Source organism: Hordeum vulgare, chromosome 7H (genome assembly GCF_904849725.1).
Source record: "Hordeum vulgare subsp. vulgare chromosome 7H, MorexV3_pseudomolecules_assembly, whole genome shotgun sequence".
Lineage (NCBI taxonomy): Eukaryota > Viridiplantae > Streptophyta > Magnoliopsida > Poales > Poaceae > Hordeum > Hordeum vulgare.
In genome coordinates, this window is record NC_058524.1 from 341,614,680 (window position 1) to 341,638,537 (window position 23,858).

General features: G+C 41.3%; 1 pseudogene; it reads right to left on the reverse strand.

Moving 5' to 3' along the window:
* Nucleotides 1–6,137: 6,137 nt before the first annotated feature.
* On the reverse strand, nt 6,138–22,897 carry LOC123408856 (annotated as a pseudogene).
* Nucleotides 22,898–23,858: the final 961 nt, after the last annotated feature.

Here is a 23,858-nt window from a genome sequence, read left to right on the forward strand (position 1 = left end):
CCTCAGAACACATGAGACCGAAAGGTCGAGCATGAATCGTATAGTTGATATGATTAGCATAGAGATGCTTACCACTGAAACTATTCTCGACTCACGTGATGATCGGACTTGAGATAGTGGATTTGGATCATGTACCACTCAAATGACTAGAGAGATGTACTTTTTGAGTGGGATTTCTTTAGTAATATGATTAATTGAACTAATTGTCATGAACATAGTCTAATGGTCTTTGCGAATTACGATGTAGCTTGCGCTATAGCTCTACTGTTTTATATGTTCCTAGAGAAAATTTAGTTGAAAGTTGATAGTAGCAAACTTTGAAGAGGATTGTCCTCGTTGCTGCGCAGAAGGCTTATGTCCTTAATGCACCACTCGGTGTGCTGCACCTCAAGTGTCGTCTGTGGATGCTGTGAACATCCGACATACACGTTTCTGATGACTACACGATAGTTCAGTGCAAAATACTTAATGGCTTAGAAGCAAGGCACCGAAGACGTTTTGAAACGTCACGGAACATAAGTGATGTTCTAAAGAGATGAAATTGTGATTTCTTGCTCATGCCCTTGTTGAGAGGTATGAGACCTCCGACAAGATTCTTTGTCCACAAAGTAAAGGAGAAAAGCTCAATCGTTGAGCGTGTGCTCAGATTGTATGAGTACGACAATCACTTGAATCAAGTGGGAGTTAATCTTCCAGATGAGATAGTGATGGTTCTCCAAAGTCACTGCCACCAAGCTGTGAGAGCTTCGTGATGAACTATAACATATGAAGGATAGATACAATGATCCTTGAGCGATTCGCGATGTTTGACACTGCGAAAGTAGAAATCAAGAAGGAGCATCAATTGTTGATGGTCTGTAAAACCACTAAGTTTCAAGAAAGGCAAGGGCTAGAAGGGATACTTCGTGAAACGGCAAAACCGTTGCTGCACTAATGAAGAGACCCAAGATTAAACCCAAACCCGAGACTAAGTGCTTCTGTAATGAGGGGAACAGTCACTGAGGCGGAGCAACTCTAGATACTTGGTAGATAAGAAGGCTGGCAAAAGTCGAAAGAAGTATATTTGATATACATGATGTTGATGTGTACTTTACTAGTACTCCTAGTAGCACGAGGGTATTGGATACCGGTTCGGTTGCTAAGTGATTAGTAACACAAAATGAAAGCTACGTCATAAACAGAGACTAGCTAAAGGCGAGGTGACGATACGTGTTGGAAGTGTTTCCAAGGTTGATATGATCAAACGTCGCACGCTCTCTCTACCATCGGGATTGGTGTTAAACCTAAATAATTGTTATTTGGTGCTTGCGTTAAGCATGAACATGATTGGATCGTGTTTATTGCAATACGATTATTCATTTAAAGAGAATAATGGTTACTCTATTTTCTTGAATAATCACCTTCAATGGTTTATTGAATCTCGATCGTAGTGTTACACATGTTCATGATATTGGTGCCAAAAGGTACGAGGTAATGATGATAGTACCACTTACTTGTGGCACTGCCGCTTGAGTCATGTTGGTATAAATTGCATGAAGAGGCTCCATGCTGATGGATCTTTATACTCACTTGATTTTGAATCACTAGTGACATGCAAATCATACCACATGAGCAAGGCCTTGTTTTCATTGAGATGAAATAAGATAGTAACTTGTTGGAAGTGATACATTTTGATGTATGCAGTCCAATGGGTGCTGAGGCACGCAGTGGATATCATTATGTTCTTACTTCAATGACGATTTGAGTAGATACTAGAGTATTTTCTTAATGAATCACAAGTCTGAAATATTGAAAAGTTCAATTCTGTTTCAGGAGTGAAGTTCTTCGTAACAAGAGAATAAACCGTCTACGATATGATCATAGAAATGAATATCTGAGTTACGAGTTTTGGTACGCAGTCAAGACAATGTGGAAATTGTTTCGCAGTTCATGCCACCTAGAACATCATAGTGTGATGATGTGTCTGAACGTCATAGCCACACACTATTTGGTATGGTGCATGCTATGATGTCTCTTACCGAATTACCACTATCATTTATGGGTTAAGCATTAGAGACAACCACATTCACTTTAAATAGGGCGCCACATATTTCCGTTGAGATGACACAGTATAGACCGAGGTTTAGAGAAATCTAAACTGTCGTTTCTTGAAAGTTTGGGGTTTTGACACTTATGTGAAAAAGTTTCAGTCTGATAAGCTCGAACCCAAAGCGGATAAATGCATCTTCATAGGATATCCAAAACGGTTGGGTACATCTCCTATCTCAGATCCAAAAACAAAGTGTTTGTTTCTAGAAACGGATCCTTTCTTGAGGAAAGAATTGAGTGGGAGAGTGGTAGAACTTGATGAGGTTATTGAACCATCACTTCGACCGGTGTGTAGCAGGGCGCACGAAGTTGTTCTTGTGGCGCCTACACCAATTGAAGTGAAAGCTGATGATGGTGATCATCGAGCATCGGATCAAGTTACTACAAGCCTCGTAGGTTGACAAGGTCGCGTACTACTACAGAGTGGTACGGTAACCCTGTCTTGGAGGTCATGTTGTTGAGCAACAGTGAACCTACGAGTTATGGAGAAAGCAACGGTGGGCCCAGATTCCGACAAATGGCTGGAAGCCATGAAATCCGAGAGAGGATCCATGTATGAAAACAAAGTGTAGACTTTGGAAGAACTACTTGATGGTCATAGGACTATTAAGTAAAGATGGATCTTTGAAAGGAAGACAGACGATGATGGTGATAAGTCACTATTAAGAAAAGCTCGACTTGTCGCAAAGATGTTTCCGACAAGATCAAACAGTTGACTATGATGAGACTTTCTCACTCGTAGCGATGCTAAAGGTCGGTTTGGGGGGGGAGACCTTCCCCCCTTGGCTCGGCCGACCCCCTTGGGGCTCCTTGAGCCCGAAGGCAAGGCCCCCCCTCTCCCACCTATATATACGGAGGTTTTAGGGCTGATTTGAGACGACTTTTCCACGGCAGCCCGACCACATATCTCCACGGTTTTACCTCTAGATCGCGTTTCTGCGGAGCTCGGGCGGAGCCCTGCTGAGATTAGATCACCACCAACCTCCGGAGCACCGTCACGCTGCCGGAGAACTCATCTACCTCTCCGTCTCTCTTGCTGGATCAAGAAGGCCGAGATCATCGTCGAGCTGTACGTGTGCTGAACGCGGAGGTGCCGTCCGTTCGGCACTAGATCGTGGGACTGATCGTGGGACGGTTCGCGGGGCGGATCGAGGGACGTGAGGACGTTCCACTACATCAACCGCGTTCACTAACGCTTCTGCTGTACGGTCTACAAGGGTACGTAGATCACTCATCCCCTCTCTTAGATGGACATCACCATGATAGGTCTTCGTGCGCGTAGGAAAAGTTTTGTTTCCCACGCGACGTTCCCCAACATGGTAAACCTAAATATATTATTTGGTGTCTGTGTTGAGCATGAACATTATATTGATTTTGTTTATTGCGAGACGATTATTCACTTAAGTCAGAGAATAATGGTTATTGTTTTTTACATGAGTAATATTTTTATGATCATGCACCCAATGTGAATGGTTTATTGAATCTTGATCGTAGTGATACACACGTTCATAGTATTGATGCTAGGAGATGTAAAGTTAGTAATTATAGTACCACTTACTTGTGGCACTGTTGCTTATGTCATATTGGTGTAAAACGCATGAAGAAACTCCATGGTGATGGATCTTTGGACTCACTCAATTTTGAATCCCTTGGGACATGCGAACCATGCCTCTTGGGCAAGATGACTAAGACCTGTTTCTAGTGAGATGGAGCAAGCAAGTGACTTATTGGAAATTATGCATTTTGATGTATGTAGTTCAATGAGTGCGGAAGGACGCAATGGATATTGTTATTTTATTACTTCACACATGATTTTAGTAGATACGAGTATTACTTGATGAATCACAATTCTGAAATGTTGAAAAGTTCAAGAAATTTTAGAGTGAAGTTGAAGATCGTCCTGACAATAGGATCAAATGTCTACGATGTGATCGTTTAGGTGAATATCTGATTTACGAGTTTGGTATACATTTACGACAACGTGGAAATTGTTCCACAACTCATGCCAACTGGAACACCATAGTGTGATCGTGTGTCCGTACGTTGTAGTTGTCCCCTATTGGATATGGCGCGTACCATGATGTATCTTACTGATTTGTGTAGGATCGATAGAAGATCTGTCTAGAAGGGGTGAATAGACTACTTGTCAAGATAAAAATCCTGGCCTCACCCAATTTCAAGGAAGGCATAAATTCAGCAGTTCTAAAAAGTCCAGTACACCCTATGCATGCTAGTCAACATATATGGCAGCAGAAAAGTAATGACTTTGCACGTGTAAAGGAGTAGAGTGTAGGAGATCAAACGCAAAGTGGTTGACACATCAATTTTTGGCATGGTTCTGATAGGTGGTGCTATCATACGCCCATGATAGTGGAGACTTCAACCCACGGAGGGTAACGGCTGCGAAAGTCCATGGAGGGCTCCACCCACAAGGGGTCCACAAAAAGCGGCCTTGTCTATTTCACCACAGCTTCCACCCACAAAGGACTAGCCTCACTCACGGTAGATCTTCATGAAGTAAGCGATCTCCTTGCCCTTACAAACATCTTGGTTCAACTCCACAACACGAAGTTGGAGGCTCCGAAGAGACACCTAACCAATCTAGGAGGGACCACCCTCCAGAAGGTAATAGATGTGGTAGATCAATGAACTCCTTGATCTTGTGCTTCTAAAGATAATCTCCTCAACACAAAATCACTCTCTCACAAAATAGGCATGGGTAGAAGAGATTTATTTAGTGGAAAGTAGTTTGGGGAGGCTAGAGATCAAGATTCAAATGATAGGATTGCAATATCTTGGTCTCAACACATGAGTAGGTGGTTCTCTCTCAGAAAATGGATGTGGAAATGAAGTGTGTGTTCTGAGTGCTTCTCCCACGAATGAGAGGTGGGTGAAGGGGTATATATAGGAAGCACACAAAATCCAACCGTTACGCCTAAACTGGCAAACTTGGTGACACCGAAGTCATAAACTCGGTGGTACCGATTCACACAAAAGGCAACAACTTTGGAATCTCGGTGGGACCGATATACACATTTCGGTAGCACCGAAAAGGTGGCTAATGGTTAGATGACCAAACTCGGTGGCACCGATACTCAATCTCATAAATTACGATTTTGTGTACCGAGGCAACAGAAAGTTGGTCACCCTAAACTTGATAGCATCGATATGGATTCGGTTGCACCGATTTGGTGGGAATGGCTAGGGTTTTCGTATGAGGTCAAACTCGGTGGGTCCGAAATATGAAAGGTTGTGACACCGAATTTGAGTATGTGAAATTGGACAAAATGGTTATGTGGGAAAAATGACTCGGTATTTTGGTGGCTAACTTTGAGCACTTGACAACCAATTCATTTTAATACCTCACCCCCTTTTAATAGTATTGCCTTTCCTATGGACTCAAAACCGATTTCTCACAAATATAAAATGAACAGTCTTTTAGCTTGAAGCTTGAGCCAATCTTATTCCTTTCCTGCATAAAGGGGCATCTCCACATAAGTCTTTAGCCAATGCTCTCCATGGACTATTCCTGAAACATCTAGGTAAATTTGTTAGTCCAAGAGATAATGTATGTTGTAATGAATTGTCAAAACCACCAAGAGAGCATATTGTGCTTTCAATCTCCCCATTTTTGGTAATTGATGACAATGTACAATCAAAGCTTCAAATAAGGATAGCCATTAGAATATGATAACTTTGAAAGATACATGACTAGTACAAGCTCCCCCTAAGTGTGTGCAATCCCTTTTAAAGGATAGTTGCTTTGGAATGCATGGACACACACATGGTAGAAGGACCAGACAAGTCATAAATATCCTCGCTATATGTATCAAACATGAGTGAATGAAGAGCTTCCATGTTCAAGACTCACTCTTGCAAACAATATGTGCAAGAAACTGTTAGAGTTATAATATAAGTCATGTACCCTTTTGTATTTATCCCAATATATAAGGGGTTTCCTTCATATAGTCCATCACCTGTACATGTATATATACCGGCCTATGGCCTCATGGGAATACAAGTTGCTTTCCCAACATGGTATTAGAGCATTACGTTTTCTTCTCGCACGCGCAACTCGTGCTCCTCGATCCATCTGCCCCGCTCGCCAGCCTCGTTTCGTGCTGTAGCCTCGTCCCGCGCCGGATCTCCAGGTCCCTGTTTGTTCCCGTCCCAGCCGGTAGTCGGTCCCGTCTCGATCTGGAGAGCACCTCGATCCTGATCTGGATCCATAGGTTCCCGTCCCAGCCGGCAGTCCATCCCGTCTCGATCTGGAGCGGTTCCCGTCCCAGCCGGCAGTCCGTCCCGTCTCGATCTGGAGGGGTTCCCGTCCCAGCCGGATCCTCCCTGCTGGATCGAACCAGCGAGCAGCTGCGCTCCATATATTGGAGCCTGCTCGATCCGATCTGACCAGCAGCCAGCCCGTGCGCCCAGATCTCCGCCGGGTTGCTACCTGCTGGATACCGTCGCCACCAACTTTTGATCTCGTCGCCCGGATTCTCCTGTCTCGACGTGATCTCTAAAAAAAATAAAAAATGTGTGCTGCATCCGGCTACGTTGCTATTCCTCGTTGTCCGGTGATCTTTGATGGCACTAACTACACCGACTTCATTGGCTTCATGCGCATTCACATGCGTGGCATCCGCCTATGGGGCTTTCTTTCTAGCGAGGTCTGTTGTCCGCCATGTCCAGTTCCTCCCATGGCTCCCACTCCGCCGACCCCACCGGCTCTTCATGCGGATGCTGCTCAGGCCACAAAGGATGCGGCTAAGCTTACTGATGAGGCTGCTGTGAGTGCTTATGATGAGAAGGTCTCGGCTTATGAGGAGGCTCTTCAGACGTATCATGGTGCTCTATCTGCTTACACCCAGTGGCTTGATGATGATGCTCGTGCTGCAGCTGTTCTCACTACTAGCGTTCTACCTCAGTTTGCCTCTGAGTTTCTAGGCCTTCCTACTGTGTTTGAGATGTGGACTCGCCTTCGTCAGTGCTATGAGCCCTCTAGTGATGCCTTATACCTCTCTATAGTCCGTCAGGAGCATGCTCTTCAGCAGGGTGACTCTACTGTTGATGACTTCTATGGACAGAGCTCTTCTATCTGGCGCCAGCTTGATTCTCTCTGCAGTGCTGGTTGTCGTACTTGCCCCTGTTGGCAGGCTGTCCAGGCCGATTTGGAGTTTCATCACGTCTACGAGTTCCTGTCTCGGCTCCTTAAGTAGTTTGAGCCCCGGCGTGCTCAGTTATTTGCTCGTGGCCATATCTCTCTCATGGAGGCGCTTTCTGAGATTCGTGCTAAGGAGACTCGCTTACGTGGTGCTGGTTTGCTGGAGGTTCACTCGGTACTCGCTGCTCGGGCTACTTCTAAGACATCTGCTGCACCGACCACTTCTCGCTCGAGTACTCCGCCGCTCATGCCCACACCTTCTGGGGGCTCAGGTCGCCCCCGTCCACATTGTGGCTACTGCAACAATGATGGTCATATTGAGTCCAACTGCTACACAAAGAAGAAACACTTGCGCAAGGCGCGCTCATCATCTACAGAGACCTCGTCATCTACCTCGACAGCTTTAGCCATCACTTTGACTGAGCAGGATATTCTGAGACTTAAGCGTCTCTCGCTGCTTCGGGTTCTTCCTCGATGGGTACTGCTGGTTCTGTGACTGAGGCTTCCCGCACTGAGCAACCACCTTCTACACAGTCAGGTACATCCCCATGGGTTCTGGACTCTGGAGCTTCCTTCCATATGACTTCTAATTCTTCCACTCTGTCCTCTCTTCAATCACTTGATTCTCCTGTTCATGTCCTCACCGCTGATGGTACTCCCCTTCCTGTCGTTAGTAGAGGCACTCTTACCACTCCTTCTTATTCTGTTCTAATGTTGCTCATGTTCCTCGACTTACCATGAATCTGTTTTCCGCTGGTCAACTTGCTGATTCTGGTTGTTGCGTCATCCTTGACCTTGACTCTTGTTCTGTCTAGGACCGTCGCACGCACACTCTGGTTGGGGCTGGTCCTCGCCGTCGTGACTCTGAGGTTCTTTGGGAGTTGGATTGGGTTCATGTTCCTTCCGCTGCCCACTCTATCGCCAGTTCTTCCGCTTTGGTCGCCTCGTCTACTGGTTTGTTCCAGAAGTGGCATCATCGACTTGGTCATCTGTGTGGTTCTCGTTTGTCGTCGTTAGTTCGTCGAGGTCTTCTGGGGTCTGTCTCAGGAGATGCCTCCTTAGAGTGTTAGGGTTGTCGTCTTGGCAAGCAAATTCAATTACCATATCCACATAGTGAGTCAGTGGCTATATGCATCAAACATGAGTGAATGAAGAGCTTCCATGTTCAAGACTCACTCTTGCAAACAATATGTGCAAGAAACAAGAGATCATCATGAACAAGGATATGATGCATATATTTACCTTGAGGATCTTGAGTGTCTTAACATAGGAGTACACATGGGAAAACAAATGTTAGATAACACAAGAGTACTCTATTATAAATATGTGAAGAGCTTCAAAAGTACCAAGATATTGAAGACATATTGAAGATAGGATTTGGTGAAAGATATGTCTCCAAGAGAAATAAGAGCTTTCTCCCCTAAGGATGAATATGTAATAATTTGCTCTCTTCCTGAATCATAGCATTGTAGGTATTGGGAGTAGGTAGGGTAAGATAAGTTAAAACCAATAAAACACTTTTATCTCTCTCCCTCTTAATATGTAAGGTTTGATACATCTCCCCTTACGTAAGGTCACATACCTTTGGGAACAAATATGTCCCCCTAGTGATATTTATCCCCCCTTTGTCTAAACTTCTAGGTGATATTTCTCCCCTATAAATAGGTTCATTGGATGAAAGCTTTGGATATTTGTCCCCCTTTGGCATTAATTTCCAAAAAGGATAGAGGGTAAGGGCTCATTGAGAGAAAGGGCTCCTTGATACTTCTCTCTGTTATAAGGGTTCCTTGAATTATTCTCCCCCTTAGACAGTAGGTAAGAGTTCACTGAACTATCCCCCCTATGCTAGGGATCCTTGATGACTCTCCCTCTTATAATGTGGGATCACTGAGGTGTTCTTCCCCAAGAGAAGTTTTCTCCCCCTAGAAAAAGTAATGCTAAAACGGATTTTGTTTCATAAAATTTTCAATATATGTTAGAAGGCAATGAAACATGGGATCATGATAATCTTCCTCCCCTTAGGAAAAAAATCCAGAAGAAAATTTTAGTAAAGCTAAGTTAGTTATACTATCGGAGTCACCGACGCAAATTGGTTCAGTTTAACCGAGAATGAGAATCAGGCCTCTCGGAGAAATCGGTTGGACCGAATTTCCCAGGCCGATGATACCGAGTTGCAATGAAAATCAACTCCTTAACTGAAAATAGGCAGATAAGAATCGAAAGATTGTTTCAAGATACTAATTGTGAAAGAGAACAAATGTAAAAGAAAAAAAACATAAATCTGCATCAATTTCTTTTTGTGTTTTTCAAAATATACATACATTTAGATGAGAATTGAATGGTTCCAAGAGAATATGAAATGGAGAGTGTGAACCATACAATTATCTCCATCTAGATGTGGGGCGGTGACTAGGGCACCTATATTAGAGTATTTGACTTGAGGAGTCAAGCAAGGATGCTTGATCATAGGTCATACTCATCGTTAAGCACAAAACGGGGTCACCATTTTTCAATTAAGAATTTCAGTGTCTTCATATCACTTTAGTTGCTTTACCTCATGAATTGGTGTAAAGCTTTATCAAGGATATGAGTACATGCCTTCGAATGATGTTGATGACATGGCATGTAGGTGAACTTGTTGTGGATGCTTCAAGTTGATGAAGATCATCCTGAGTTGGGAACTATCCATGTTGTTTGGGTTCACTTTTCACCTACAATGGTTAGTCATGCAAGGAAGACTATAATATATCCAAATGACAAGAGTGAATAACTTCATCAAATGATAGTCAAGGATATGATTTTGTTGTCTTCTTCCTCCATCTCCGAAGATAAGATTTTTGATACTTGGCCATGTCAAGATTTATTTTGATGTAAGTTGATTGCGATCTTGTCGAGTGTAGTTCTTCCAAGTACCTACAAAAGGTTAGATGCAATACAAGGGAGCATAGTTTCGAAGATACAAGGTAGTCATATCAATGACATTATCGAATGGTCAATCAAGCTTATGCCCCTGCATGCATGCGAGTGAGTCTAGCTGGTGTTTGAAGCGTCAATGATGTTCAACTCACTCCTCAAATGACAGAACACTTTCTCATCAAGTGGTTTGGCAAAGATATTAGCTAATTGTTTGTCAGTACAAACATGCTTGAGATCTATATCTCCTTTTCCAACATTATCACGAATGAAATGATGTCACACTTCGATGTGTTTTGTTCTAGAATGTTGCACATGATTATAAGAAATCTTAATAGCACTTTCGTTGTCGCATAACAATTGAACTTTTCTAACATGAATGCCATAGTACTTAAGCGTTTGAGTCATCCAGAGTAATTGTGCACAACATGATCCAGCGGCAATGTATTCAGCTTCGACAATAGATAAGGATACCGAGTTTTGTTTCTTGGATGACCAATACACAAGAGATCTCCCAATAAATTGACATGTACCTGAGGTGTATTTTCTGTCAACCTTGTCTCTGGCATAGTCCGAGTCGGAATAGCCAACAAGATTAAAAGAAGATCCCTTTGGGATACCATATGCCAAAGTTGGGTGTATGTATGAGGTATCTCACTATCCAAAGCTAATAGATGACACTCTTTTGGTGCTTCTTGGTATCAGGCACACATGTAAACGCTCAACATGATGTCATGACGAGATGCACATAAATAAAGCAATGAACCAATCATTAATCGATAGAGCTTTTGATCAACTGGTTTGTCCTCCTTAGTGAGGTCAAGATGTCCACTAGTAGGCATGTGGGTTCTCATACCTTTGCATTATTGCATGTTGAACTTTATGATTAAGTCCTTGGTGTACTTGGTTTAAGAGATAAACGTACCTTATCTCGACTGTTTGATTTGCAATCCAAGGAAGAACATCAGTTCATTCATCATGGACATCTCATACTTCTCTAACATCAACTTTCCAAACTTTTCACTAAAATGTGGGTTAGTAGAACCAAAGATAATATCATCCACATATATTTGGCAAACAAATAATTCTACAATAACTCTTTTAGTGAATAAGGTTGCATCAATTTTACCAATCTCAAAACCCTTTTCAATGAGAAACTTCGTTAGGCACGTGTACCAAGCTCTAGGGGCTTGTTTAAGACCATATAAAGCTTTACGAAGTTTGTAGACATGATTAGATTTCTTAGGGTTCACTAATCTGGGAGGTTGTTTAACATAAACTTCCTCCTCAATTTATCCATTGAGAAAAACACTTTTGATATCCATTTGGTAAAGAGTAATATCATGGTGATTGGCATAACCTAGAAGAATGTGAATGGCTTCAAGTCTAGCAACAGGAGCATATGTCTCACCGTAGTCCATACCTTCGACTTGCGTGTATCTTTGGGCTACAATATGCGCCTTGTTATGTACAACTTGTCCATCTTCATCTTGCTTGTTCTGAGACACCCATCTTGTACCAATGATGTTTTTATCGCCTTCGGGCTTTGCAAAAAGTGTCCATACTTGGTTCCTGTCGAAGTTGTGTAGATCTTCATGCATGGCATTTACCCAATCCGAGTGTTGAACTGATTCTTCAACCTTCAAAGGTTCAATGCTAGAGATGAAAGAATAATGATCACAAAAGTTAGCTAACGAGATTTAGAGCGTGTGATTCTCTCGGTTTTTATGTAACCGTAGATTTGATTCAACGAATGATATCTATCCACTCTTGGTCTAACTCTTGACAACTTCTTGTTGTTGGATAGTGGAGCTTCTTCATCATCATCATCATCTTGTGCGTTGTCGTTGACATTGTCATCTCCTTGAGGTGGTGGTGAGGAAGGTTGAGGTGGATCATTATGATGTTCTTTTTCCTCTTCTTCATCATGTCATGTACAGCTTGTGGACGCTTCCATGTCGTTTTGTGGTCCGCCTTGACGCGAAATAGGAGCTCCCACTTGAATTGATGAAGTACTTTCATTCACCTCTATGGGACGAATCCATCCAATGGACGAGTCTTTGATAGCTTCTTTAGGTTCCTTATCTCCTACATCATTTTGCAATTGTTTGACTTGCGGACCATTTGTCTCATCAAACTTCACATCTACCGTATCTTCAACTTTTTGAGTGAAGTTGTTGTAGACACGGTAAGAGTGAGAGTTCGATCCGTAACCGAGTAGGAAACCTTCATAAGATTTAGGAGAAAATTTAGAGCCAAATACCCGAAAGGTTCCTACTTGGGTTTGTTAACGGTGAGTAGCTCGTATGTCGTTTTACCGAGAAGCTTGTGCAGGTAGAGTTGGTTTATGGCATGGCAAGATGTTTCCACGGCCTCTTCCCAAAGTGTCTTGGAGTCTTGTATTCGTCAAGCATAGTTCTCGCCATCTCTATGAGCGTCCGGTTCTTCCTCTCAACAACTCCATTTTGTTGAGGTGTGTACGTCGCCGATAACTCATGTGAGATACCTTCTTCGTCAAGAAAAGTATCAACATTTGTGTTCTTGAACTCCGTTCTGTTGTCGCTCCGAACCTTCTTGATCTGCACTTCAAACTGATTTTGAGCTTTCCAAGCAAAGTTCTTGAAGATCTTTGGTACCCGCGACTTATCATCAATAAAGAATACCCACGTAAATCTGGAAAAATGATCAACAATGACTAAACCATAAGAATTTCCACCGAGACTCTTGTAAGCATTGGGACCAAAGAGATCCATGTGAAGCAGCTCGAGTGGTCTTCTAGTAGTCATGATGTTCTTCACGGGATGACTTCCACCAATTTGCTTTCCTGTTTGACAAGCACTAGAAAGTCTATCTTTGTCAAATATAACATCTTTAACACCAAGAATATGATCACCTTTGATAAGTTTGTCAAGATTATGGTAAGTTTGTCAAGATTATGCATAACCAGCCTTAGAAGATTTTTCAATAAGACATGTACATGGTTTGGATATCTTAGAGAAATCAACAATTAAAAGATCCCCTCTACAGAAACGAGTAAATACAATGTTATGGTTGTCGCTATGGAACACTCGACAATCAACGTTCGTAAATAGCACATTGAAATCGAAGTCTTCTAGCCTAGATATGGAAAGAAGATTGTAGCCAAGGGATTCAACAAGCATGACATTTTGAATGGAACTATCATGAGATACAACCACCTTACCAAGACCAAGTACCTTACCCTTGGAGTTATCTCCAAAAGTCACATACCTTCGAGGACCACGGTTGGGTGTAATTGCATGGAACATGTCTTTATCTCCGGTCATGTGATCGGTGCATCCACTATCTAGAACCCACTCCTTTCCACCGGCCATGTGGTATCTAAGGTTCTCCATAAGACTAAGGTTCCTCATGGTCTTCTCATACTCGATGTCAAAGTCCTCATCTTCATCGTAGTAGCCATGCTCCACATAATCATCATCAGATGAAGTTCCCTCATAAGAAACAAGAGTTTCATCAAAATTTTGACTATGACAATGTTCATGTTTATGCATACGAATGGCTTCAACAATGATGTTGTTAATAGTAATGACATCTCTTTTAGCACGCATGAGGTCACGAAGCTCAAATAGACATTTATCAAAAGTCGGATCGGTTGGCTTCATCTCGTGAAAAGCAATGCATTTGTTGACAATGATATCAAGATTTTTCAAGGAATAATTTGGATATCTTTTCACAAGGTATGAGTACACTCATAGTTTTACAACTGATGAAGCCCATTTCTTGGGAATCCTCTAATGATTAGATTAACAGTGTTAAGATTACCAGGCATATCAATTTCATCATCATGAGAAGGATGTATGGGATCAATGGGAGGCTCATAGGGATATTCAACATACTTGCACAAATGGAACTCATCAAATATACCAAGCATTTCATCTTTCCATTGTCTAAAATACTCCCCATCAAGAATACTCACTCTACAACTGAAAATTCCGAAACTATCACACTCATCTTCCTCCAACGGTGATTAAACCACGGTTGTAGAGACCTTGATCTGATACAAATGGTAGGATCGATAGAAGATGTGTCTAGAGGGAGGGCGGCGAATAGACTGCTTGTCCATATAAACATTCTAGCCTAACCCAATTTCAAGGAAGGCAGAAATTCAACAGTTCTAACAAGTCTAGTACACCCTACACATGCTAGTTAACATATATGGCAGTGGAAAAGTAAAGACTTTGCACATGTGAAGGAGTAGAGTTTAGGAGATCAAACGCAAAGAGGTAGACACAACGATTTTTGGCATGGTTCAGATAGGAGGTGCTACCGTACGTCCATGTTAGTCGAGACTTCAACCCACGGAGGGTAACCACTGTGTGAGTCCACGGTGTGCTCCACCCACACGGGGTGCACGAAGAAGCGAGCTTGTCTATTCCACCATGGTTTCCTCCCATGAAGGACTAACCTCACTCACGGTAGATCTTCACGAAGTAGGCGATCTCCTTGCCCTTACAAACATCTTGGTTCAACTCTACAACATGAAGTAGGAGGCTCCCAAGCGACACCTAACCAATCTAGGAGGCACCACCCTCCAAAAGGTAATAGATGTGGTAGATCAATGAACTCATTGCTCTTGTGCTTCTAAAGATAGTATCTTCAACACAAAATCACTCTCTCATAAAATAGGCATGGGTAGGAGAGATTGATTTGGTGGGAAGCTGTTTGGGAGGCTAGAGATCAAGTTTAAAATGATAGGATTGGAATATATTGGTCTCAACACATGAGTCGGCGGTTCTCTATTAGAAAATGGATCTAGAAATGAAGTGTGTGTTCTGAGTGTTTCTCCCACAAATGAGAGGTGGGTGAAGGGGTATATATAGGCAGCACACAAAATCCAACCGTTAGACCTAAAGTGGCAAACTCGGTGACACCAAAGTCATAAACTCGATGGTACTCATTCACATAAAAGGAAGCAACTTTTGAATCTCGGTGGGAGCGATATACACAACTCGGTGGCACCAAAAAGGTGGCTAACGGTTAGATGACCAAACTCGGTGGCACCGATACTCAAACTCAGAAATTCCGATTTTGTGTACCGAGGCAACATAAAGTTGGTCACCCTGAACTCGGTAGCACGGATATGGATTCATTTTCACTGATTTCTGTCTGAGGTCAAATTCGGTGGGTCCAAAATATGAAAGTTGTTGATACCGGATTTTATTATGTGGATATGGACAGAATGGTTATGTTGGAAAAAATGACTGAGTATTTTGGTGGCTAACTTTGAGCACTTGAGCAACCAGTTCATTTTAATAGCTCACCCCATTTAATTGTATTGGCTTTCCTATGGACTCAAAAGTGATTTATCACAAATATAAAATGAAGAATCTTCTAGCTTGAAGCTTGAGCCAATCTTATTTCTTTCTTGCATCAAGGGGCATCTCCACATAAGCCTTTAGCCAATGCTCTCCATGGACTATTCCTTAAATATCTAGGTAAAAGTGTTAGTCCAAGAGGTAATGTATGTTGTCATGAATTATAAAAACCACCAAGGGATTGTGCTTTCAATTTGCCACTATTGTTTTGGGGTTATGCATTAGAGACAACCACATTCACTTTAAATAGGGAACCATATAATTCCATTGAGATGACATAGTATGAACTATGGTTTGACAAGAAACCTAAGTTGTTGTTTCTTAAAGTTTGGGATGCGATGCTTATGTCAAAAGGCTTCAGCCTAATAAGCTCAAACCGAAATCAAATAAATGCGTCTTCATAGGATACCCAAAGGAAATAGTTGGGCATACCTCCTACCTCAGATCCAAAAGCAAAGTGTTTGTTGCTAAGAATAGGTCATTTCTCGAGAAATATTTTCTCTCGAAAGAATTGAGTGGGAGGATGGTGGAACTAGATGAGATTATTGAACCGTCATTTCAACCATAGAGTAGCAGGGCGTAGGAAGATGTTCTTGTGGCGCCTACACTAGTTGAAGAGGAAGCTAATGATGGTGATCATGAAGCTTCATATCAAGTTACTACCAAACCTTGCAAGTCGACAAGGACACGTACTGCTCCAGAGTGGTACGGTAATCATGTCTTGGATTTTCTGTTGTTGGACAACAATGAACCTACGAGCTATGGAGAAGCGATGGTAGGCCCAGATTTCGCCAAATGGCTGGAGGCCATGAAATCTGAGATAGGATCCATGTATGAGAACAGAGTGTGGACTTTGAAAGAACTACTTGATGGTCGTAAGGCTATTAAGTACAAAGGGATCTTTAAAAGGAAGACACACAATGATGGTAAATGTCAGCATTTAGAAAGCTTGACTTGTCGCAAAGAGGTTTTCGACAAGTTCAAGGAGTAGACTACGGATAGATTTTATCACCCGTAGAGATGCTAAAGTCTGTTGGAATTATGTTAGTAGGTTTTGCATTTTTCAATTATGAAATCTGGCAAATGGATGTCAAAACATCGTTTCCTTCACGGGTTCCTTGAGGAAGGGTTGTATGTGATACAACAAGAAGGTTTTGTCAATCTAAGAATACTAAAAGGCACGCGAGCTCCAGCGATCCATTTATGGACTTCTGCATGCATCTCGGAGTTGGAATAAGCGCTTTGATGAGTGGTAGAACTATAGAATTTCTGATAAGTATATTTGGTTTGACATATTGTTTATCAGAAATGATGTAGATTTTCTAGAAAGCATAAAGGGTTGTTTGAAAGGAGGTTTTCAAAGGAAAACCTGGATAAAGCTACTTAAAATATTGGGCATCAAAATCTATAGAGATAGATGAGGACGCTTGATAAAACTTTCAATGAAGACATACCTTCACAAGATATTGAAGGAGTTTAAACTAGATCAGTCAAAGAAGGAGTTCTTGAATGTATTGTAAGGTGTGAGTTTGAGTAAGAGACAAAACTTGACCACGGTTGAAGAAAGAGAAAGGACGAAGGTCGTCCCCTGATGCCTTAGTTGTAGGCTCTATAGTACGCCATGCTGTGTACCGCACGTGGTGTGTGGCTTGCCACGAGTCTGGAAAGGGGTACAAGAGTTATCCAGGAATGGATCACTAGACAACAGGCAAAATTATCCTTAGTAACTAGAGGACTAAGGAAATGTTTCTCGGTTATGGAGGTGATAAAAGAGTTTGACGTAAGGGTTACGTCGATGCAAGCTTTGACACCAATCCAGATGACTCTGAGTAGCAAACCGAATTCATATAGTGGAATAATCATTTGGAATGGCTACAAGTGGAGCATGGTAGCAGCATCTACATAATTACATAGAGATTTGTAAAGTACACACGAATCTGAATGTTGCACATTCATTGACTAAAACCTCTCTCACAAGCAAAACATGATCAAACCTCAGAATTTGTTGGGTGTTAATCACATGGTGATGTGGACTAGATTACTGAATCTAGTGCAAGTGGGAGACTGTTGAAAATATGCCCTAGAGGAAATAATAAATTGGGTATTATAATATTTACTTGTGCATGATAATCGTTTATTATCCATGCTATAATTGTATTGAATATAAACTCAGATACATGTGTGGATACATAGACAACAAAGTGTCCCTAGTAAACTTCTACTGGACTAGATCGTTGACCAGAGATGGCTAAGGTTTCCTAGCCATAGGCATGAGTTGTCATTTCATAATGGGATCACATCATTAGGAGAATGATGTGATGGACAAGACCCAAACCTTAAGCATAACGTTTGGTCATATCAAGTTTATCATTATTGTTTTCTGCATGTCAATGTATCTGTTCCTATGACCATGAGATCATGCTACTCACTGACACTGGAAAAATGCAATGTGTGTATCAAATGTTAAAACGTAACTGGATGATTATAAAGATGCTCTACACGAATCTCCCAGGGTGTGTGTTGAGTTGGCATGGATTAAGACTGTGTGAATATTTTAGTCCAGACAGAAAGTGGGATAGGTTTGAGAAACCATAAATGAAGAATTTGATTTTTTTATAATTTTTGAGGAATTTGAATAGTTGAGGAATTTCAAAATTTGAAGAAGTTGCAAAATGACAAAAAACTCAAAGTTGCAGAATTTCAACTATAGTTGGTGGCCTGACCAACCGTATTAGAATTATGATGATTCCGTACACCACGTACAATTGTTGTAGGGTTTTGAGAATCAAAATATTGATTAATATCTTCACACTTACAGGGTTAGTCTTCCTACATTGAAGAAAAATGTTACTTCGTGTGTTGCACATCTAACTCATTAATTTTTCATAAGTGTTAGGATGCGTGCCCTTTCAAAGAACATAAGAAGATTCTAAGATATTTAACTAACACCGCAACTTGCAAAATCTCTTTTGATCCCACGGCTTAGTGAAGACATCAACCAGCTGTTCTTCAGTCTTCACATGGTCAATGGAGATGTCACCCTTCAACACATGATCATGAAGAAAATGATGAGGAATCTGAATGTGCTTTTTTTCTTCGAGTGCTAAACAGGGATGTGAGAAATATTTATGGTGCTCTGGTTGTCACAGTATAGAGGGACATTATTCACATTAATTCCGTAGTGCTTGAGGGTTTTCTTCATCCTCAACAATTCAGCACAACAAGAAGCATCACCGATGAACTCAGCTTTAGCGGTAGATAGTGACACGTAGGTCTACTTCTTCTACGAAAAAGAGACAGGGGATCATCCGAGGAAATGGCATGTGTCTGATGTTGACTGGCGATCCACGTGATCTCCAGCATAGTCAGAATCAGAATATCCAATAAGCTCAAGATTCGAGCCCTTGGGTACCATAATCCAAGCGTTGGTGTGTGAGCTAGATATGTAAGAATATGCTTCAAGGCCGTATGGTGTGATCCCTTCAGTGTTGCTTGGAAACAGGTACATAAGCAAACACTAAGCATAATATCTGGCCTAGATGCACATAGGTACAATAAAGAGAAAATCATGCACCGATATACCTTCTCATCGAAATCTTGACCATTTTCGTGAGTGCAAAGGTGGCCGTTTGTGGGCATAGGAATCTTGACGCCTTTGCAATCTTGCATGCCGAATTTCTTCAAGACATCCTTGAGGTATTTCTCATGAGAGATGATTATGACATAGCATTGTTGAAGAATTTGAAGGCCTAAGAAGAATTTTAGCTCCCCCATCATAAACATTTGATATTCTTCACTCATCATGTAGCCAAATTCCTCACTATAACGTTTGTCAGTACAACCAAAGATAATATCGTCCACACATATCTGGCACACAAATAATTTATCATCATAAGATTTTGTGAAAAGAGTTGGGTCAAGTGAACTTGGTTTGAACCCTTTATTCACGAGGAATTCCTTGAGAGTGTCATACAACGCCCGAGGGGCCTGCTTGAGTCCATAGAGTGTTCTGTTGAGTCTGAAGACTTTGTCAGGATGCCTATGATCTTCAAAACATGGGAGTTGAGCAACATATACTTCTTCGTCAAGCTTACCACTGAGGAATGCACTTTTCACATCTATTTGATATAAGACGATATTGTGGTGGTTAGCATAAGCAAGCAGTATGGGAATATCTTAAATTCTAGCAACATGTGCAAAATTTTCATCATAGTCAATTCCATCAAACTTTGTGTAGCCAAGTGCTATAAGACGGGCCTTATTCCTCGCCGCTTGAGCATATGTGTCTTCTTTTTGTGGTAGATACACTTGCTACCTATCATTTTATTCTTGCAAGGATCTGGCTGCTTGACAAGTTCCCACACATTGTTGAGCTTGAATTGATTCAATTCCTCTTTCATAGCTTGAAACCACTCAGACTCCATAGATGCTTCATCAACTTTGTGGGCTCTGTGATAGACACAAAAGCAAAGTGCACACAAATGTTAGACAATTTTGAAGCTTTTGAGCGTGTGACGGGACCTGGTGCATTGATGACATCGAGGATTTTGGCAATCTGCACTTCATTTGTCACTCTAGGATGAGCAGGTTGACGACTTTGTTGGGGGTGAGGATTTTCTTTAGCACCATTTTCTTCAGGTGCACCAACATGAATGTCTTCATTGTTCGGGATGACTTCCTTAGTTGGTAAAGGTTCTTCAGTGGGTATGATATCTTTAGTAGCCTTGAACCTAATGAATTCCTCACGATGGATTTTTTCTAGCACCTGAGGCAGGTGCTCTCTTTGCGAGCCATTAGTTTCATCGAACCATACATCTATAGTTTCAACGACCTTGTTGTGGTAGTTGTTCACGACTTTGTAGGTGTGCGAGTCCTTTCCTTAGCCAAGCATAAAACCTTGATGTGATTACCATGGAAATTTAGAACTATGATGAGGATCTCTAATCCAACATTTAGCACCGAAGACTTTGATATAACTCATTGGGTTTCTTGTCAGTGAGGAGTTCATATGAAGTTTTCTGAGGAATTTGTGAAGATATACCGTGTTGATGATGTGGAAGGTAGTATTAATAGCCTCAGGCTAGAAGAGACGAGGAGTCTTGTATTCATCAAGCATGGTGCAAGCCTTCTCAACAAGTGTCTTGTTCTTGCGCACCGCAATTCCACTCCGTTGGGGAGTATATGGCGCAGATAGCTCATGAGTAATACCAAGTTCATCAAGATAGTCATCAAGACTAGTGTTCTTTAACTCGGTTCCATTATCACTCCTGATGTTCTTGATCTTGACACCAAAATTTATCGTGGCCCTTGAATAAAATCATATGAAAACTTCCCGCACTTCAGTTTTGCACAAGATAATATGCACCCAAGTGTGATGAGAAAAGTCATCAAAAATGATGAAGCCATATAATCATGCATCATTGGTTAGTGTGGCATAATCAGTGGGGTTAAATAGGTCCATGCGAAGCAATTAAAACTTTCAAAGGGACGAGTGGTAGTCATGATAGTCTAGGAGGGATGCTTGGTTCTGGTCATCCTTCCAGACTCACTGGCCCCACATAGCTGATCCTTGAAGAATTTTCCACCCTCAATGCCAATCATGTGCTTCTTCTTTGCGAGTGTGTGCAAGTTCCTCATGCTAGCATGACCAAATTGTCAAGGCCATAGCCAGGCTTCCAAAGCTTTTGCAAGTAGACATGTGGCTAGATGTGGACATATAGAGAAATTAACAATATACAAGTCTCCTCTCCTAAAGCCTTCGAAGACTTTGGAGTTTTCTTATTCCATGGAGACAGTGCAATGATTTTACCAAAGATGACAAGCCTATCAAGATCACAAAGCATGGAGACTGGCATGAGGTTAAATCATAGGGATTCGACAAGTATCACTTTATCCATGTGTCTACGAAATTGCAACACTAACTAAACCCAAAACCTTGGTTTTTTTCCTTTGTTAGTGTAAGTGATATGCTTCAAGTGAGATGGAGATAGTGGTAAGTCCATCAATTGGTTCTTATCACTAGTCATGTGATTAGTGCATCCACTGTCAACGAACTACTCAGTAGCTTTAGGTGATTCATCCTGCAAATGAATTAGTGCAACTTACGAACTCATATTCTTCAGAGTGAAGAATATGACCTCAAATTTGCCAGACATAATTTCATCATTGAAACTTGTGGTATCCTCACATGAGGAATTTGTGAGCACAAAAATAGTTGAAGAAGTTGTAGCAATATAAGCATTTGAAATTTCAAGTGAATAATAAGTAGTTTCACGTTTGATGCATTTCAAACAAGGTGGAATTAATTCGTCCTGAGCGGAAGTAATCTATTGAGAAGAAAAGAATCATCTTCCCTTTGAAGATCATCATGAGACAACCTTAGTTTTTCAAGATCTTTCTTTCCGTGAATAAATTTATAAGAAAACTTCTTATGATTGACCAAGAGAGTTTCAGGGCGCCTATCAAGTTCATCATACTTAGACTAAAGACTTTGAAGGTCATCAATTAGAGTTTGAGTTTGATCCATTTCCTCATTAAATAGGTCATCACTTTGGTCTAGCAGTTGCTGAATTGTTTCCATATCATTTTGTTGTTTAGTGGCAATATTAGCAAGTTTGGATTAGCTAGGTATCAGATTTTAATCAGATTCACGTTCCCTTGATTCAGAAGAGGAAAGATGTTTGAGTACCTTGGCACCTTTTTCCATGAAGCATTAGGTGGTAGCAAAGTCGCCACTTATGATGTCAGAGTCGTTGTCTTTATCATTTTCTTCATCGTTGAAGATGGAATTGCTCACAAAAGCAGTAGCAAGAGCTAGATTTGCCACAATAGAGTCTGACTCCACATCAGACTCCTCCTCTTCCTCATATTCCTCATAATCAGCTTTAGAATCCATTTCCTTGCCAATAAGTGGTCGAGCCTTTTTGGAACTGCCCTTCTTGTGAGATGAGGACATTGAAAACTTTTGCTTCTTGTCACTAGAATTGGCATCCTTGTACTTCCTCTTCATTGATTCCTTTTCCCAGAGAGGACAATCAACAATGTAGTGACCAGACTTGTTGAATTTCTGGCAAGTCCTTTTGTTGGTGATACATTGTCATCACCTCTTGAAGATTTTCTAAATCAGACTCTTCATGAAAACATGGAATTTCCTCATGAGCATTGCTAGCTCTTGACTTGGTTCTTCGGGATCACAAAGGCTAATGTCATAGTCTTTGCCTTTAGATGAGGTAATTGCCTTTGCCTTCAATGCACGAGATCTTCCATAGCTTGGCCCATAGAGGTCTCTCTTTTCATCTTGTTGGAATTCATGAGTATTGAGCCTCTCAAGAATATCAGCACGATCTAGTAACTTGTAGTCCCCATGCTCTTGAATCATCAAAGATAATGTATCGAATGAGGAATTAATAGACCTCATTAGTTTCTTCACCACCTCATGGTCGATGATGTTAGTGGCACGAGGAGCTGGGAGATCATTGGAGATATCAGTGAGGCGATCGAAGGTTTGCTGAACATTTATATTGATGAGTCTTTTTAAGTGGTTGAAGAGATTGCGAAGAACATCAACTCAAGAGTCACGTTGAGTTGAGACTCCTTCGTTGACTTTGGACATATTATCCTAGATGAGCTTTGAAGATTCCAAACAACTCACTCAGCCATACTAACTTTTGCTTAGATGTCCACATATGATATTCTTCGCTTGTGAGTCGAGTTGCCTGAATATCTTCACATCAGAAGCACTGATAGTTGGAGTAACGGCGGGAACACCATTTTTAACAACATACTAGAGATTGTTATCAATTGCGTCAAGATGCATATGCATCTTGTTCATCCCGTAGGGGTAGTCCATCCCACCAAAGATATGACACCAAGTACAGACCTTGAGCATACCTGCAGTCAACATAACTACAACTCTAGGTGGTTAAACCAAAATCACACAGAACAAGGGAGTACCTTGCTTTCATACCAATTGAAAGTATGTTATATTGACTAGAGGGGGGGGGCTGAATAGGCGATTGTTACAAATTCGTCACTAAGGAATTACTACTTGAGGAATTTGCTAAGTGGTGAAATACAAGCAGCGGATAAAGTACTCAAGTGCATGCATAACATGGCAGTATCATAGTCATCATGATGAAATTAAGCATACACAAAACACAAGAAGAGAGTGAACAGGCTAAGCAGGCAGAAGACAAGTTGACTGAAGAATTTTGGTTGACGATATTGAGAAAGTCTCGAGTCAAAATCTTCAAATATTAACGATCTTTTTCATACGCCAGTTCATAAGGAAATGAAAGAGTTAAGGAAATATAACCAGTTGCTTGGTGAAGACAATAAAT